General features: G+C 34.9%; 2 long non-coding RNA genes across 2 annotated transcripts; both read right to left on the reverse strand.

The window, feature by feature from the left end:
* Positions 1-6858: 6858 nt before the first annotated feature.
* Positions 6859-9297, reverse strand: LOC120191986. The gene is made up of 3 exons (XR_005522748.1): positions 9172-9297; positions 7931-7932; positions 6859-6870 (listed from the first exon to the last, which is right to left on the reverse strand). It is a non-coding gene; the product is annotated as an uncharacterized LOC120191986 (long non-coding RNA).
* Positions 9298-16395: 7098 nt separating this feature from the next.
* On the reverse strand, positions 16396-16928 carry LOC120191979. Its single transcript, XR_005522745.1, has 3 exons — positions 16882-16928; positions 16754-16792; positions 16396-16678 (listed from the first exon to the last, which is right to left on the reverse strand). It is a non-coding gene; the product is annotated as an uncharacterized LOC120191979 (long non-coding RNA).
* Positions 16929-17122: the final 194 nt, after the last annotated feature.

Consider the following 17122-nt stretch of genomic DNA (forward strand, 5'->3'; position numbering starts at 1 on the left):
AATTGAAAGAAATTGCACAACGGTTTAGAGTAGTTCGACTTTCTCAACCAAAGTTTACATCCACTACCTTAGCTATCCACACTAAGGATTTTCCACAAATTCACTAATTTGTCTTTCTTTTGAGGACAAAGAGTAATCTTACAAACCCTCAAGAATTATACCCCAAATTCTTGAGAACACTCTCTCCCAAAGAGAACAATACAAATTTGCAAACTTACAAGGAAATCCTCACAATATATATTGTTTGCACAATTCTAGAACAAAGAAAAGAACACTCAAGAATGAATACAATTGAGCACAATATGTGTTCTTGAAAGCAAAATGAATATTAAATGAAAAAATAGGCTTGAAATGCTCAAACTTGAGGTTTGATGCTTTCTTTTTGATTCTCTCTTGATTCTAGTTGCTTGATGTTTCTTGTTATTAATCAATGGCTTCTAAGCTTGCTTAAAAACACCTTGAATCACTTCTGAACGTTGGGGATCATTAATGAAGATAATATAGCCGTTTTAGTGTGAAATCAATTAATAAAACAGTTTGGAGCGTGGGGGGAATCGGTTCCCTAAGTGTAAAATTCAAATATTTCGACCGTTACACAGAGGGGAATCGGTACCCCCTGGGGGGAATCGGTTCCCTCCGAGCATACTGGAATTCTCGGAGCCAAACCATTAAGGGGGGAATCGGTACCCCCTTGGAGGGGAATCGGTTCCCTCTGAGCAATCTGGAATTTTTGGCTTTGAGATGGTTCGAAATATTTTGTAAAATCGTTTTGAAATTATTTTAAGATTAAAACTTAATTTTACACTTGAGTAAGAATTAAAAATGACATTTGAAAGATTTGGAGTATTATTTTGATATTCGAATAATTATATCGAATATACTTAGAAAATCATTTTGGAAAATCTTAAAATTCATTTAACTTAATTTGTTATATCGAAATATCAAAATGTTTTCAACAATCTCGCTCTTTTTGATATAAGAAAATATTTTAGTAATTTTAAGATTTTGAAAATTACTCCCCCTTACTTTAACACTTCTCCCATTTAAAACACTTAACACTTCTACCCCTTTTTGTTAAATCAAAAAGACATTTTAAAAGAATGTAAATAAGGTTATCAAATTATTTAGCCAATTATATATAGTTTAAGCTGCTAAGATCACAAGCAAGAGAAACGTTAGCCTTTAGTTTCATAATCAATATTCATAATTAATGTGACATGGCAAAATTGGTCATATATCTAACATGATGTAAATGTTGCAATAATGAATAAATTTAACCACACAATATATAAGTTCAAATATACAAACAAATCCAAAGTCTAACAATCCACAAAATCAAACAATCCAAAATATTCAAAATGTTGAAACAATAATCTTTTAGTTCAAAGTTCTAAAGCTAAACACAGAATTAAACATCCGGATCGGGAGGAGGAAAACGAGCTCGCATAGCGGCCATCTCGTGTGAGAGTGCATCAATACGTTCATTCATCGAAGCGTTGTTTGTGCGCATCTCTCGGAGGATTTCTAATTGTTGAGCTCCCATTGTGGATAAATGGGACTCTATAGAAGTAAAGCTCGAATCCATGGTAGCATATCGGAAATCGAATGTCTCCATAAAAGATTGAAAATATGGAGGCATTTGATGCGTTTGTTGTGCTTGCTCCTCGGGCTGCTCCTCAGGATGTTCAGGCTCATCTTCGGCTTCATTGATGTCTCACATTAATTGTTGAAGCTTGGGATCGTCGTCAGCTTCTGGTTGAGCTCGTGAAGAACTAGCTCCCGGAGTATTTTCAGACGATTGAACCCATTCACCGGTTTCCTTATCCTTTATTCATCCCGCTCTCGTTAAAGAAAGAAGATTAATTTGTTTCTTTAGAGGAAAGGAGGCATCTAGAGCTACTCTAAGCTCAGCTTTAGAAAATAGATTACTCAAAATGCAACGTAAACTAGAGATGAACAGAGTTTCTTGTTAGGAACAAGATTTACGGTTTCAACAATTTCAGCAAAAATGATCTAAGGTAGGTTTATTTTAAAACTGTTTTCGAATCAATGTAACCACCAAAGATCCAAGGCTCTAAGAGTAGAATAACGACCTCCGGATGGTCGAAACCACCAAGAAATCATTAGATGAAGAAAACGTTCATGAAGGTCTAAGACACTTGCACTATCCCTTCTTTTATAACGAGATCCTAAGATTTGTTTTTCATTTGAAATACCATCATTATCTAATCCGAATGCATTGACTATGTAAGCCGAGTCAATATATAGAATTGTCCTAGGAGGTAGGAACGAACTCCTATGGTTTCGGTTTCAGTTCGGTTTTAACACAAACTGCATTAGAATAGAAGATACGAACAAGTTGATGGTAGACAATGGGTTCAAGCTCAAAGAGTTTATCAAATTTCCACTCTTGTAAAAGAGGAAGATATTTAAAATTAATATCTAACATAGCTTGACGAGAAGGGATACGTTCTTCTATAATTTTGTAAGAGTCGAAATATTGATAATACCAAAAACGATGATTTCTAGGACCAGGATGATTGAAGCACGAGTTTTGGATCGTTATATTGGGATCAACTGGATTAGGATTAGGAATTGGAATTTCAGGAATAGGAGGAGGATTTGGAGGTGGATTTGGTTGACGGTGTGAGCGACTAGATGATGACCTAGCACGTTTAGGATTGGACATGGTTTAGGAAATCGGAATAGAATGGATAACCTGTAATTTAGAAAATACATGTATGTAATTCAATCAATCCCAAAACTCAATTGAGTCCTCAATATTTCAAGGTTCTCTAATTCAATCCTAATGGGCAAAGTTTTTTAAAACTATTGAAAAATAAGATTTTGAAAAACAATATATGTGTAGTTTTCATAACAACAACAAAATTCAATCAAAACACAATAATTTGAAAAACATTTTTTTTATTATTTCGAAAATTTCAAATATTTTGGAAATTTCTTGTGTTTTTGATGAAATTAGTTGTAATATCTAGTTTCTAATCACTAAACAATCAATGCCCGATCACTATTTCTACCTAGAACTAATTAAAACTAGTTCTATGTTCAAAATCAATGAAATATAGAGTTTAGAAAATTTTACCTTGAAAGATGAGATTGAGTGGATTTTGATGTTGTTTGCACAATTTTAATGATGCTAGCAGGTTTAGAAGATGATATTTGAAGTGAATTTCAATTAAAATCGTTGATTTGAGTCAAAATAGAGATAAGGAGAGAGTATAAGAGTAGAAATGGCATGAATGAGAGAAGAAGAGGGTTTGAGGTTTTAAGGGTTCTACCCGTGTAAAAATCCAGAACCCCAGGGGGTATCGATTCCCCTGTGGAGGGAATCGGTTCCCCTTTAAAGGGGGAATTGGTTCCCCTTCAAAGGGGGAATCGGTTCCCTCATAGGGGTATCGATTCCCTCTGCACCAAAATGCTAAAATCCGATTTTAAACACACAAAATGCTAAATTAATTTTCTCTAGTGGTATTGGCAACTCATATATTGAAAATTAATCATGTTCAAACAATCAAATTATTCTTTAAACGATATTTGAACATAAAATTAATTTTTCATCAAGAATCATAAACCCCCTAACTAATAGCAATGAATGCAATCAAAAATTAAGCATTTTTCATTTAGTCTTAAGAGTGCTAAAATTATTTTAAACACTAAGTGAAGATAGGTTGGTCAAACCTAATTCTCTCCTAAGTGTCCAAAATCTTTCCTTGTCTAAAGGTTTTGTAAAGATATCCGCTAATTGGTGCAAAGTATCAACAAATTCTAGAACTACATCTTCCTTAGTGACATGGTCTCTAATGAAGTGATGTCTTATTTCAATGTGCTTAGTTCTAGAGTGTTGGATGGAATTTTTAGTGAGACAAATAGCACTAGTATTGTCACACTTGATAGGAATGGTACCTACTTCAATTCCATAATCAAAAAGTTGTTGTTTCATCCATAAAACTTGTGCACAACAACTGCCAGCTGAAATGTATTCGGCTTCAGTGGTAGATAATGCAACACAATTTTGTTTCTTTGAAAACCAAGAAATTAGCATATTTTCAAGGAATTGGCAAGTACCAGAGGTGCTTTTCCTATCTAATTTGCATCCTCCATAATCTGCATCAGAAAAGGCATGCAAGCTAAAGCTAGATTCTCTAGGATACCAAAGTCCTAAACTAGGAGTGTCCTTAAGGTATCTAAAGATTCTCTTAACAACTAGTAAATGTGATTCCTTAGGGCATAATTGAAATCTAGCACATAAGCAAACACTAACATAATGTCTGGTCTACTTGCAGTTAGATAAAGTAGAGATCCAATCATTGACCTATATAATTTAACATCTACACATTTACCTCATTTATCTAAGTCAATTTGTTGAAGAGCTCATTGGAGTGTCATGAGGTTTGCCATTTTCAATCTAAACTTCTTAAGCATGTCTTTGACGTATTTAGCTTGATTGATGAAGATGTCATCTTTTCTTTGCTTGATTTGAAGTCCCAAGAAAAATGAGAGCTCCCCCATCATGCTCATGTCGAATTCACTTTGCATTAACTTAGAAAATTCTTGGCAAAGAACATCATTAGTAGAACCAAATATTATATCATCAACATAAATTTGAACTACTAATAAATCTTTACCTTTGTGCTTTAAAAACAATGTAGTGTCAACCTTCCCTTTTGAAAAACCTTTTTCAATTAAAAAATTTGACAATCTTTCATACCAAGCTCTAGGAGCTTTTTAAACCATAAAGCGCTTTTGTCAATTTAAGAACATGATCAGGAAATTTTGAATCTTCAAAACCTGGAGGCTGTTCCACATACACTTCTTCCTTTATAAAACCATTTAAAAATGCACTTTTAACATCCATTTGATATAATTTAAATTCATGAAAACATACAAATGCTAATAACATTCTAATTGCTTCCATCCTAGCTACGGGAGCATATATTTCATCATAGTCTATGCCCTCTTCTTGAGTATACCCATGAGCAACAAGTCTAGCCTTATTTCTCACTATATTACCACTCTCATCAAGCTTATTCCTAAATACCCATCTAGTACCTACAGTAGATTTATTACTAGGCCTTTCAACTAATGTTCATACTTTGCTTCTCTCAAATTGATTTAATTCTTCTTGCATAGCCATAATCCAATGTTCATCTTTAATGCTTTTTAATATTCTTAGGCTCTATGCATGAAATAAATGCAACATAATTACAAATATTTCTAAGAGAAGATCGAGTTGTTACCCCTTTGGATGGATCACTATAATCTCACCATCCTTGACATAGTTGTACTCTATTGGATAAGATACTTCCCTTTCTTCAATGGTTGGATTCTCGAGGGGATCATGAGTTTCCTCATCTTTCGTTTATTCCTTTGATGATGATTCTCCAACGTCATGTCTAATGTCATTTATTTATAATCCCTACATCATCGTTAACACAAGAATCCTTCCTCGGAAGGGGATTGTAACACCCCTAACCCGTACCCAACCCGAGTACGAGTCCGAGATGTGACATTACCTTTTTAAAATAATTTTCCTTATAAAATAACAAAATATTTGAACTTATTTTAGGAAAATAAGATAATATATTATTAAATTATATTCAGTATAAAATTTTGAGATAAAAAAATGTATTTACGAACAATAAAATACGTATAAACAATAATCTGCTACAGTAGTGACGCCAAATCTTAAGAGCAAATACTACTACAGCCATCTCCAAATCATGCGTTGGATAGTTTTTCTCATGTGACTTCAATTGTCTTGACGCATATGCCACCACTTTGCCTTCTTGCATCAACACACATCCCAAGCCATTATGGGACGCATCACTATAAACCATAAAATTCTTGCCAGACTCATGTTGAACCAACACAGGAGCTTCTGTCAAAATCTTCTTTAAATTTTCAAAACTTTCCTGACATTCTGGAGTCCAAGAAAATTTTACCTCTTTCCTCAATAACTTGGTTAGGGGTAATGCTATTATCGAAAAGTTTTTAACGAATCTTCGGTAATAACCAGCTAACCCCAGAAAACTCCAGACTTCTGACACATTCTTTGGAACTTCCCATTCTAAAATAGCTTTAATCTTTTGGGGATCCACTCGAATTCCTTCTGCAGAAATCACATGTCCAAGGAAAGCCACTTCCTTCAACCAGAATTCACATTTGGAGAGTTTGGCATAAAGCTTATTTTTTCTCAAAATCTGTAACACCTTCTTCAAGTGTGAACTATGTTCTTCTTTGGACTTTGAATACACGAGAATATCATTAATAAATACCACTATAAATTGATCTAAATAGGGTTGGAATATTCTGTTCATGAGATCCATGAAAGCAGCTGGTGCATTAGTAACTCCAAACGACATCACAATAAACTCATAGTGACCATATCTCGTTCTAAATGCCGTCTTTGGGATATCTTTGTCTTGAATCTTTAATTGATGATAACCAGAACGTAAATCAATTTCGAGAACACTGAACTCCTTTTAATTGATCAAACAGATCGTCAATTCGGGGAAGTGGATATTTGTTCTTGATGGTCACCTTATTAAGTTGTCTATAATCAATGCAAAGATGCATTGATCCATCATTCTTTTTGACGAACAACACCGGAGCTCCCCACGGTGAGACACTTGGTCTTATAAATCCTTTATCTAACAACTCCTTTAACTGTATCTTTAACTCTTGCAATTCTTTTGGATCCATTCTGTATGGAGCCATAGTAATAGGTGCAGTTCCAGGCATTATTTCAATCTGGAATTCTACCTCTCTGTTGGGAGGCAAACCTGGTAATTCTGCAGGAAATATATCGAGAAACGCTGTGACTATAGGAATTTCTTCAATTCTTTTCTCCTTGGTTCTAATATCCAACACATTAGCAATGAACCCTTGACATCCCTGTAACAGTAACTTCTTTGTCGTTATCGCGGAGATTACATTTGCCAATGGATTCCACCCTTCACTAAACACCACGACTTCTACCCCTTCCGGACTTTTCAACGTTACTCTTTTCAATCTACAATCCATATTCCCATAATAACGAAACAACCAATCCATTCCAGTATCACTTCAAATTCATCGAAGGGTAATTCCATCAAATTAGCAGGGAATTCAATTTCCTGAATCCGTATGGGACATCCTCGACATACCAAATTCACACTAGCACTATGCCCTAATGGATTTGTCACTATTACTTCATTATTAGTGGCTTCTAGCGGAATGTTCAGTTCTCTAACTAACTTGCTACTAATGTATGAGTATGTAGACCCGGATCAATCAATACCATAACATGTTTATCAAACAGTAAAAAGGTACCTGTTATTATCTCTGGATCATCCCAGTCTTCATTGGTTTTGAGATTATACACCCGAGCAGTAGAGCGAACTTCCTGCTGAGTAGAGGATTCATGTTGAGTTCTACCTCTTCCTCTACCCCGTCCCCTCTGGGACATTGAAGCAGACCTCTCCTGTGGAACAGACTCTTCTACCCTCAAAGGACAGTCTCTCATAAAATGTCCTGTTTCCCCACATCGAAAACAAGCTCCTGTTTTAACTCTGCATATTCCACTATGGTTTCTTCCACAGATCTGACACTGCCCAACTTGACTCTGTTGTGCTCGCCCCTCACCAGTCCCACAGATTGAGTTCGTCTAGCTCTTTCCTGATTCGATCCTCTAGCAGAGGATGCCACTGATTCAGATCTTGTTTGATATCGAAAACCAAAATCTCTACCTCTATTGGTAGTGTAGAGCTTGATGAAGCTCCAATTCTTTTGGATGGTAGAGCTCTGCTCCCCAAACCGTTCATTCTGCGCTCTCTCTAGAGCTTTAGCACAATTTACTACTTCTTGGAATGAGGACCGATTCAATACAATCAATATTTCTTTTAGCCTTGGACGCAAGCCCTCAACAAACCACTCACAGGAATCTTTCTCTGTAGGCACCAACTCTGCTGCAAAGCGACTTAACTTATTAAATTCGCACTCATACTCATATACAGTGCGATTCATTTGTTTCAAATTTAAAAATTCTTGCTTCATTTGCTTGATGAATTGGTCTCCTATATACTTATGCCGAAACTCTTCCAGGAACAGAGACCATGTCACTTGATCACTGGTCATCCTCAAAGTGACATTTGTCCACCAAATTCTCGCTTGCCCACGAAGCAAAGAGACCACCCCGTCCAACTTCTCCACATCAGAACAGTGGAGTCCTTCTAACATAATTTTCACATCATTAAGCCAAAGGTCCGCAGCAACCGGGCCTTCATCGGCTTCACCTTTAAACTCTGGAGCTCCTAAACCCTTCAACTCCTTTGCAACATTCATTTTGGAGTTGAAATAACAGGAGGTTGGAAACGCGTCAATACTGCATCTAACGTTCTAAAAACATATATTGATTAGCTACAGGTACTCTAGAAGGTATATGTTCTTCACCTTGCCTGGCCAGGGCAGGTGAATTACTACTTTCAGCGGGTTGATCATCTCCCTTGACATCGAGAACTATCATGTCCGGACATCTATTAAAAATAAACATATCATTCTATTAGCAAATTAACATACTCATTACCATACCAGATCAGAAGTTTTAACTATTTTGTTGGCATGTATACATTATAAAACACTATAGATTCCGGTTTATGCCGAGAATCGACTAAACCTTGCTCTGATGCCATTAAATGTAACACCCCTAACCCGTACCCGACCCGGTACGAGTCCAGATGTGACTTACCTTTTTAAAATAATTTCCTTATAAAATAACAAAATATTTGAACTTATTTTAGGAAAATAAGATAATATTATTAAATTATATTCAGTATAAAATTTGAGATAAAAAAATGTATTTGCGAATAATAAAATACGTATAAACAATAATCTGCTACAGTACCGTGAACAGTAACCTGCTACAGTACCCGAAATGTTAAATTTCCCAGTTTACAAATAGGGAATCGATTCCCCTGCTACAGGGAACCGATTCCCCTGCTACATACTGCTACAGTACTGCTACCGTAAAAATGTACATAAATTCGTAAAAATTCAACCGTTCATTATATACACTTACATAATTACATTCAAAACATTAGAAAAGTCGATCAGAGTGTTCGTAACTAACAACTTATTACATGCCAACATACTTTATACAACTAAAATACATACTTTGTTGTTTACTTCTGATTTGATCCCCTAATGATGGTATGCTGCGTTGCTGCTCTTAAGATCGATCTTCTTACTTTTCTGTACCTACGTGTAAATCACTTACACGCTAAGTCATAGACTTAGTGAGGCATATAAATATAATGATGATCTATTCCTTATAAATATGAACATGTGATCTATCCATTCAATATAACATATAACAATAATAATGCAATTACCTTTGATAACATTCTATAAGCCCATGTACATTACTGAGAACTCAAGGTATTCGAGTACATTGAGGTTGTGCACTATTGCTGTCACCACAGCTCGTATAAGTCCCACTGAGTGGCATATGAAATTTTGTCCCAAAGGACCTGTGAATATGTCCCGAAGAACCTATGAGTTGTCCCAAGACCTATAAACCCTCGACTCTTGGCATGCCAACTATACCTAGCTCTCATATCATATACTATGGCATCATTCTTATAATTCATATGTTCATGTGCTCATGTCACTTCATATCACATATACATTTGAATTTATCACATATATCATTTATCAAATCATATGAGCATATATACCTTATGCATGTATCATAATAATTATCAGAATGAATTTGTTTATATCACATAAACATAATTTTCATTGATATTTATCAGAATCCTAATCCTTGTAATTTGATACTAACAACTTAAACTAATTTAATAAACCAAACTTCAACATTTTCTTTTAGGGGGAATCGATTCCCCCCAGGGGGTATCGGTTCCCTCTGCATAATCTGAAATTTTACTGTTCAAACCCGAAAATCACCAATTCTTCACTAAAGTTTCCCATACAAAGTTCCTTTCATACTATCAAACTTAACTACAACCATTTTAACTTACTTCTATCAAATCACACTTTATTATTTCCAAAACTTCATTCAAATTCTTAAAACCAATAATCATACCCAAATTTCAAACATGTTATTGATCACTAAACTCCATTCCTTAATTAACTTATTGACAAGTCAAAAATCTTATTCAAACTTCAAAAACTCATCCATATCAAAATTTCATCTGAAAACCCATTTTTCAAATCTATCTCTAAAACATTTATCTTGTTGTTTTATAACAAATTAAGCTTTCCTTAAGCTTAATTAACACCCAAAGAATCAAAACCCTCTTTAAAATTCCAGAAATTAACCATAAAAATCAAACTTACCTTTGTAGCCAAAGCCAACGTGAAGAAGAGGAAAACAAGGAGAAGAAGAGAAAATGAACTCTTGAACAAATTTTGCCTTCCTATCCTCTTCCACGTGGGTTAATATAAACCCATCCAAATTTTTAATTATTTTTCCTTATAAATGACCATTTTATCCTTTAATTCATTTCATATTTACTAACAATTATTTTAAACTATTTAATTATTCTACTTTAATCACCAAATTCTGAATTTTTACAATTTAGTCACTAACCCGTTATTTGGGATATTACAGGGATTATCATCGAAAACAACATGTATAGACTCTTCTACAACTAAAGTTCTTTTATTAAATACTCGATAAGCTTTAGAATTTAAGGAATAACCCAGAAAAATTCCTTCATCACTTTTAGCATCAAATTTGCTAAGGTTTTCTTTACCGTTGTTCAAAACATTTACATCCAAAAAGATGAAAATAACTAATGTTAGGTTTTTATTTTAAAAATTTCATATGGAGTTTTTTTTTAAAATTGGCCTATTCATTACTCGATTTACAATAACAAGCGGTATTTGTGGCTTCTGCCCAAAAATTTTGGCAAATTATTTTCACAAAGCATGGTTCTAGCCATTCTTCTAAAGTTCGATTTTTCCTCTCAACAATCCATTTTGTTGAGGGGTTCTAGGTGTTGAAAAATTGTGACTAATACCATTAGAATTACAAAAATCAGTAAATCCAAAATTTTCAAATTAGTGCTATGATCACTCCTAACACTAGTTAGAGTAACCTTTATCGTTTTGGATTACTTTTGAAAATGTGATGAATTTTCTAATGCTTCATCTTTAGTACTTAAGAATAGAACCCAAGTATATCTAGAATAGTCATCTACCAAGACAAATGCATATTGTTTTCCACCCAAGCTAGTAGTCCTAGTTGGCCCAAAAAGATCTATATGGATCAATTGTAATACTCTACTAGTTGATACGTCATTAATGGATTTAAAAGAAACTCGTTTTTTTTCCTTTAGCACAAGCATCACATATTTTATCATTATCAAATTTAAGCTTAGGCAACCCTTAAACTAAATCACCTTGAGTTAGTCGTTGCAAAACACTCATACTAGCATGTCTTAGTCTCCTATGCCATAACCAACTATCATGTTCATCCTTAGCAACTAGGCACAAATTGTCATATCAATAGAATCTAAGTGCACCATGTATATGTTTCTTATTCTATGACCAACAAGCATAATCCGATTAGATGCAATGTCAATGACTTTACAACCATTAATATCAAACATGACATTGAATCCCTTATCACAAAATTGACTAATACTCAATAGATTATGCTTTAATCCATTCACATATAAAACATTCTTAATTTGTATGGAAGAGGTATTACCAATAGTACTAATACCTTCAATGTGACTTTTTGAATCATCACCAAAAGTCACTTCTCCTCCATTTTGGCGTTAAGCTCAATGAACTGGTTTTTGTCTCCGGTCATGTGTCTTGAGCATCCACTATCAAGGTACCATGAATTTGGATTTGTTTCCCGTGCCTTGTAGCAATGCTCCTTTTCCTACAAACATAGATTAATTCTAATTTTGGTACCCAAATTCTTTTGGGTCCATATTCATTAGTTTCCAAAATCCTAGTCCCCTTAGGTATCCATTTGTGTAGAATATCCTTATCTTTAGTAGTAATGAGCTCTTTAGGAACCCATACACTTCTAACGATTTTTTCATTAGAGGTTCTTTGGGGACCTCTATGATTGTAGTTTTTAAAACGTTTTCTAACAAAGTTGGATTTGAATTTTCTCCATTTTCAAAACGTTTTGTTCCAACTTTATCAAAAGAAGTTTTAAGATCATCAATTTCTTTTGATGATCATCATTGACCTTTGAAAGTAAATTTTGCAAATCCAAATTTTTCTTTTCAAACCCTTCTAGTTTGATTTGCAAATCTTTGATTTTACTTTCAAAATCGTTGTTGGTTTTGGATATGAGTTTATTTTCATTTTTCAATTTTGAAACATCATTTTTATATTTTAAAAACAATTTCTCATAATCCATAGCCAACCCATTATATTCCTCTAATAACTCATCATAGGATAAATCATCAAAATCAGATGAGTTAGAGGTTACCTTAGAATCTTCCCCGAATGCCATCAAGCACAAGTTTGCTACTTCTTGTTCCTCTTCATCGAAACCTTCTTCATCGCTCCATGTATCCATATGAGCCTTGTGCTTATTTTTTTTATTGACCCTTTCTCTTCAGTTGTGGGCAATCATATTTGACATGCCCCGGCTTTTTGCATTCATAGCAAATGATCGGGTCCTTCTCTTTGGTTCATTTTTAGGCCTTCATTTCGTTTGAATTTTCCTCGGTAAGGTCTCATCATTTTTCTGAACCGTTTGGCAAACAATTCCATTTCCTCGTCATCGTCATCTTCATCCAAATCACTCTCATTTTTTGTGGATTTGAGAGCAACTCTAATGTTTTCTTCTTCTCCTTCTCCTTTGGTGTCTCTTCAATCTTACCAAGGTCCACCTCATCTTCAAGCATCATTTCATGAGTGAGGAGTGAACCGATTAGCTTTAAGAGTTAAGGATGTTAGATCCTTAGACTCGATGATTGCCATCTTCTTTGATTGCCACGATTTTGGGAGGGAGTAGACTAACTTCCTCATAAGCTTTTCATTTGAAATGATCTCTCCATATGATTTGAGACCATTGACAATCGTTGAAAATCTATCCATCATAGCTTTGATATCTTCATTTGGTTTCATCCTGAAATTTTCATAGCTATGTGTTAGAATACTAATTTTAGATTTCTTTACCTCATCAGTACCTTTATGAGTGACTTGAAGTTTGTCCCATATTTCTTTAGCGGTTGTACAAGATGAAACTCTTCCGTATTCATCTGGTCCAAGAGCACAAAATATTATGGATAGCTTTGGAGTTGAGCTGGAACATTTTTGTCTCTCTTTCACTCCATAATCTTGGATGAGTGAGAGGCTTGATGTATCATTCTTCTACGACATTCCATGCTCCCATGTCACTTGCTTAATGAAGTACATCATCCTATTTTTCCAATAGGCATAATCAGCCCCAAGAAAGGAGGCTTGTTGACGGGCATCGAATCGAGACCGGAGTCGAAGTTTGAAGTAGGCCATTGATGACTTTGATATCGATGTAAACTCTTCCCGAATCTACTCAAGAGGCGATTAAACCTTAAAATGAGTTAGGCTCTGATACCAATTATTGAGTTAATCGATTGACGGAAGGCCAAGAGGGTGGTGAATTGGCAATAAAAATTTTGGTGGAAGCTTTTACAGAAAATTGAAAGAAATTGCACAGCGATTTAGAGTGGTTCGACTTTCTAAACCAAAGTCTACGTCCACTACCTTAGCTATCCCACTAAGGATTTTCCACAAATTCCTCTTTCTTTTGAGGACAAAGAGTAACCTTACAAACCCTCAAGAATTATACCCCAAATTCTTGAGAACACTCTCTCCCAAAGAGAACAATACAAATTTGTAAACTTACAAGGAAATTCTCACAATATATTGTTGCACAATTCTAGAACAAAGAAGAACACTCAAGAATGAATACAATTGAGCACAATAAGTGTTCTTGAAAGCAAAATGATATTAAATGAAAAAATAGGCTTGAAATGCTCAAACTTGAGGTTTGATGCTTTCTCTTTGATTCTCTCTTGATTCTAGTTGCTTGATGTTTCTTGTTATTGATCAATGGCTTCTAAGCTTGCTTAAATACACATTGAATCACTTCTGAACGTTGGGGGTCATTAATGAAGATAATATAGTCGTTTTAGTGTGAAATCAATTTATAAAACAGTTTGGAGCATGGGGGAATCGGTTCCCTAAGTGTAAAATTCAAATATTTCGACCGTTACACAGGGGGTAATCGGTACTCCTGGGGGGAATCGGTTCCCTCCGAGCATACAGGAATTCTCGGAGCCAACCATTAAGGGGGGAATCGGTACCCCCTTGGAGGGAATCGGTTCCCTCTGAGCAATCTGGAATTTTGGCTTTGAGATGGTTCGAAATATTTGTAAATCGTTTTGAAATTATTTTAAGATTAAAACTTAATTTTACACTTGAGTAAGGATTAAAATGACATTTGAAAGATTTGGAGTATTATTTTGATATTCGAATAATTATATCGAATATACTTAGAAAATCTTTTGGAAATATTAAAATTCATTTAACTTAATTTGCTATATCAAAATATCAAAAATGTTTTCAACAGTATGATTGAAGGGTCATTCCATGTACAGCAACTTGTGACTTTTAAGTGTCCAAAGATTACTTCCCGTGTTTCTACTTGCAATGCATGCAAATTATTAGTATAAACAAACCCTGTTGCTTCGGACTCTTCGAGTTATGGGATATTATTCTCCGAATACTCTCTGAATACTCTCCAAATACGTAAAAGCATTGAATATAGCCACATTCAATTCTTACAACTTCTAATCTTGTTCAACGTCGATTTACTGAGAAATAATTTAGTGGGGGCAAAAGAAGAAAAAACCTTTAAGCAGATACAACTTTCATAATTGATCAAGTTTCTATCTCATGGTTGCTTTAGATGGTGTTATTCAGGCCAACATAAAGTGGTTGAGAAGAAGATATACAACACACCACAACACAACAGCCATTATAAAAGTAAATAATTGTCTCACAATTTCTTCATTTAATGAAACTAAATCAATGGCATATTAATCTCAACCAATTCATAAAGGCAGCAAACAACAATGGCAACAGGGTAAATGAAAGGCAGGGATTAAACTAGAGTGGATGGCAACAGAAATCATTATATTAGAGATGAAACGGGGTTGGTGCAAAAGTTGTTTCGGTTTTTCTTTTGTGTTTACCTCTTTGGAACCATGACTTTTGGGTTGCTTGGCGGATATGTCATTCGTTTCGCTCCAACAGTTCATTGACTCTTACGAGATTGAGACAACAAGGGACCCGAGAATTCAATCTTCTTCCTCTAGTCTCGTAGTCCTGTCAAGAACAACGATAATAACATAATTTAATCAAACTACAGATTTTCTAAAGAAATTGCTTTGAAGATATCTTTTGATTTGAGTTAGAGGCATAGGTGAAAATAGCCCTTCTTCATTTTCTTTCAGTTCTAACAAGAAAAAGAAGGAGCTGGGTATGAAAGGCAGTTTCCTTAATCAAACTACAGATTTTCTAAAGAAATTGATTTGAAGATATCTTTTGATTTGAGTTTAGAGGCATAGGTGAAAATAGGCCCTTTTTCTTCATTTTCTTTCAGTTCTAACAAGAAAAAGAAGGAGCTGTGGGTATGAAAGGCAGTTTCCTGTTAAATTTACAGAAAAATTTATACTTCTATCTATTTAAATATTTTTAAGATCTATGTTGCTCTTGAAGTAATTGTGTCCGACACTCGTGCCTGATGCATATCCAGGATGCGTATAGGATATGGTCCTCCAAAGACCTTTTGAGTACATGGACAAGCTTCAAAGAACAATCACATACCCTTGCCAGACATATACTAATATCCGAGACTCAACCCAAGTAACATGGTTCAAAATAGTCAATCCATGCCAGTTGCCTCTCTTCAGTGATGTAATGGCTACCATTACAGACGAAACCTAAACTTTTCAGCCTCCAATTTATTGAAGTTCAATGCAGAGATCCAACAATTCATATTTATAATTTGACAGATAAACTTGTTAAATTCATAACCAAAAATTCTCCATCTTTCTATAATTTTATATTGAAATGAATCATTAGAATCCATATGATTACATGATTCTTCATGCAACATTGTATTAAAACCGCTAACCGATGCCATGTGATCTGCAAAGAGCTTAGAGTAGATATCGTGAACAAAATCTTGATGTAATTTCTGGTTCTAATATTTCAGACATACCAAATTATTTCTCTTGGCTGCCATTTCTTCTCCTTGATAAAGTGCCAAGATAGTTCTTGAGAGTGGCATCTGTCGGAAGTGTCGAGTGAATCTGGATGCTCAAACTGGCTCCATTTTCTGCATAGCACGCTTGGCAGCTTCATATAATCGTGGCCTTTAGAATCAGCACGACCTCCATATATTACATCCCCATTTTCATTTCGTTTTGAATCGCAATGATTTTGTGTATGTAACTGAGCAGAATGTTCAAAAGAATTTAAAGGTGACCTCTTGATATGGATCTGCTGTGTGATATTATGGATGCATCGTCTTCGTCTTTTGACCCATGAAAAGCCACTCGATCTAGAAACTTGTAATTGACCAGTGAAAGGAATATCACCTTGGGATGCATGCTTATATGAGCAGCTTCTTCGACTGCATCGGTAGATGGCTTTGTCACTCCCTCACTGATCATAGCATTTCTTTGCTTTGACTTGTGCACGTGGTTACCATTAATTTCCAGATAACTTGAGCTTGTGCAGCAACATCCTGCATGTGAAAGCTGTACGGAATATTAGTTTCCCGAGTAACCTTAAATGTAAATATAGGGGCACGAGGAAGAGAGAGAGATACCAGACCTCGAAAGGAGCCAATTTACTTATGCTATGGGGTTTTCTTATTGGCTTTCTGTTTCAGGCCCACAATTCTACTTATCTTTTTCCTGAGAATTCATTGACGATGATGTCGAACAGTTTTAAGTAGCGAAATTTGCATATGATAATTAGTGTCAAGTATTATATCATGCATTAGTTTACTACATATTCTCTAAAACCTCGGAAGAAAAAGATCATGTACACAAACATCAATTAAGCTGATATG

Source organism: Hibiscus syriacus, unplaced genomic scaffold, assembly GCF_006381635.1.
Source record: "Hibiscus syriacus cultivar Baekdansim isolate YM2019G1 unplaced genomic scaffold, ASM638163v2 tig00116971_pilon, whole genome shotgun sequence".
NCBI classification, from domain to species: domain Eukaryota; kingdom Viridiplantae; phylum Streptophyta; class Magnoliopsida; order Malvales; family Malvaceae; genus Hibiscus; species Hibiscus syriacus.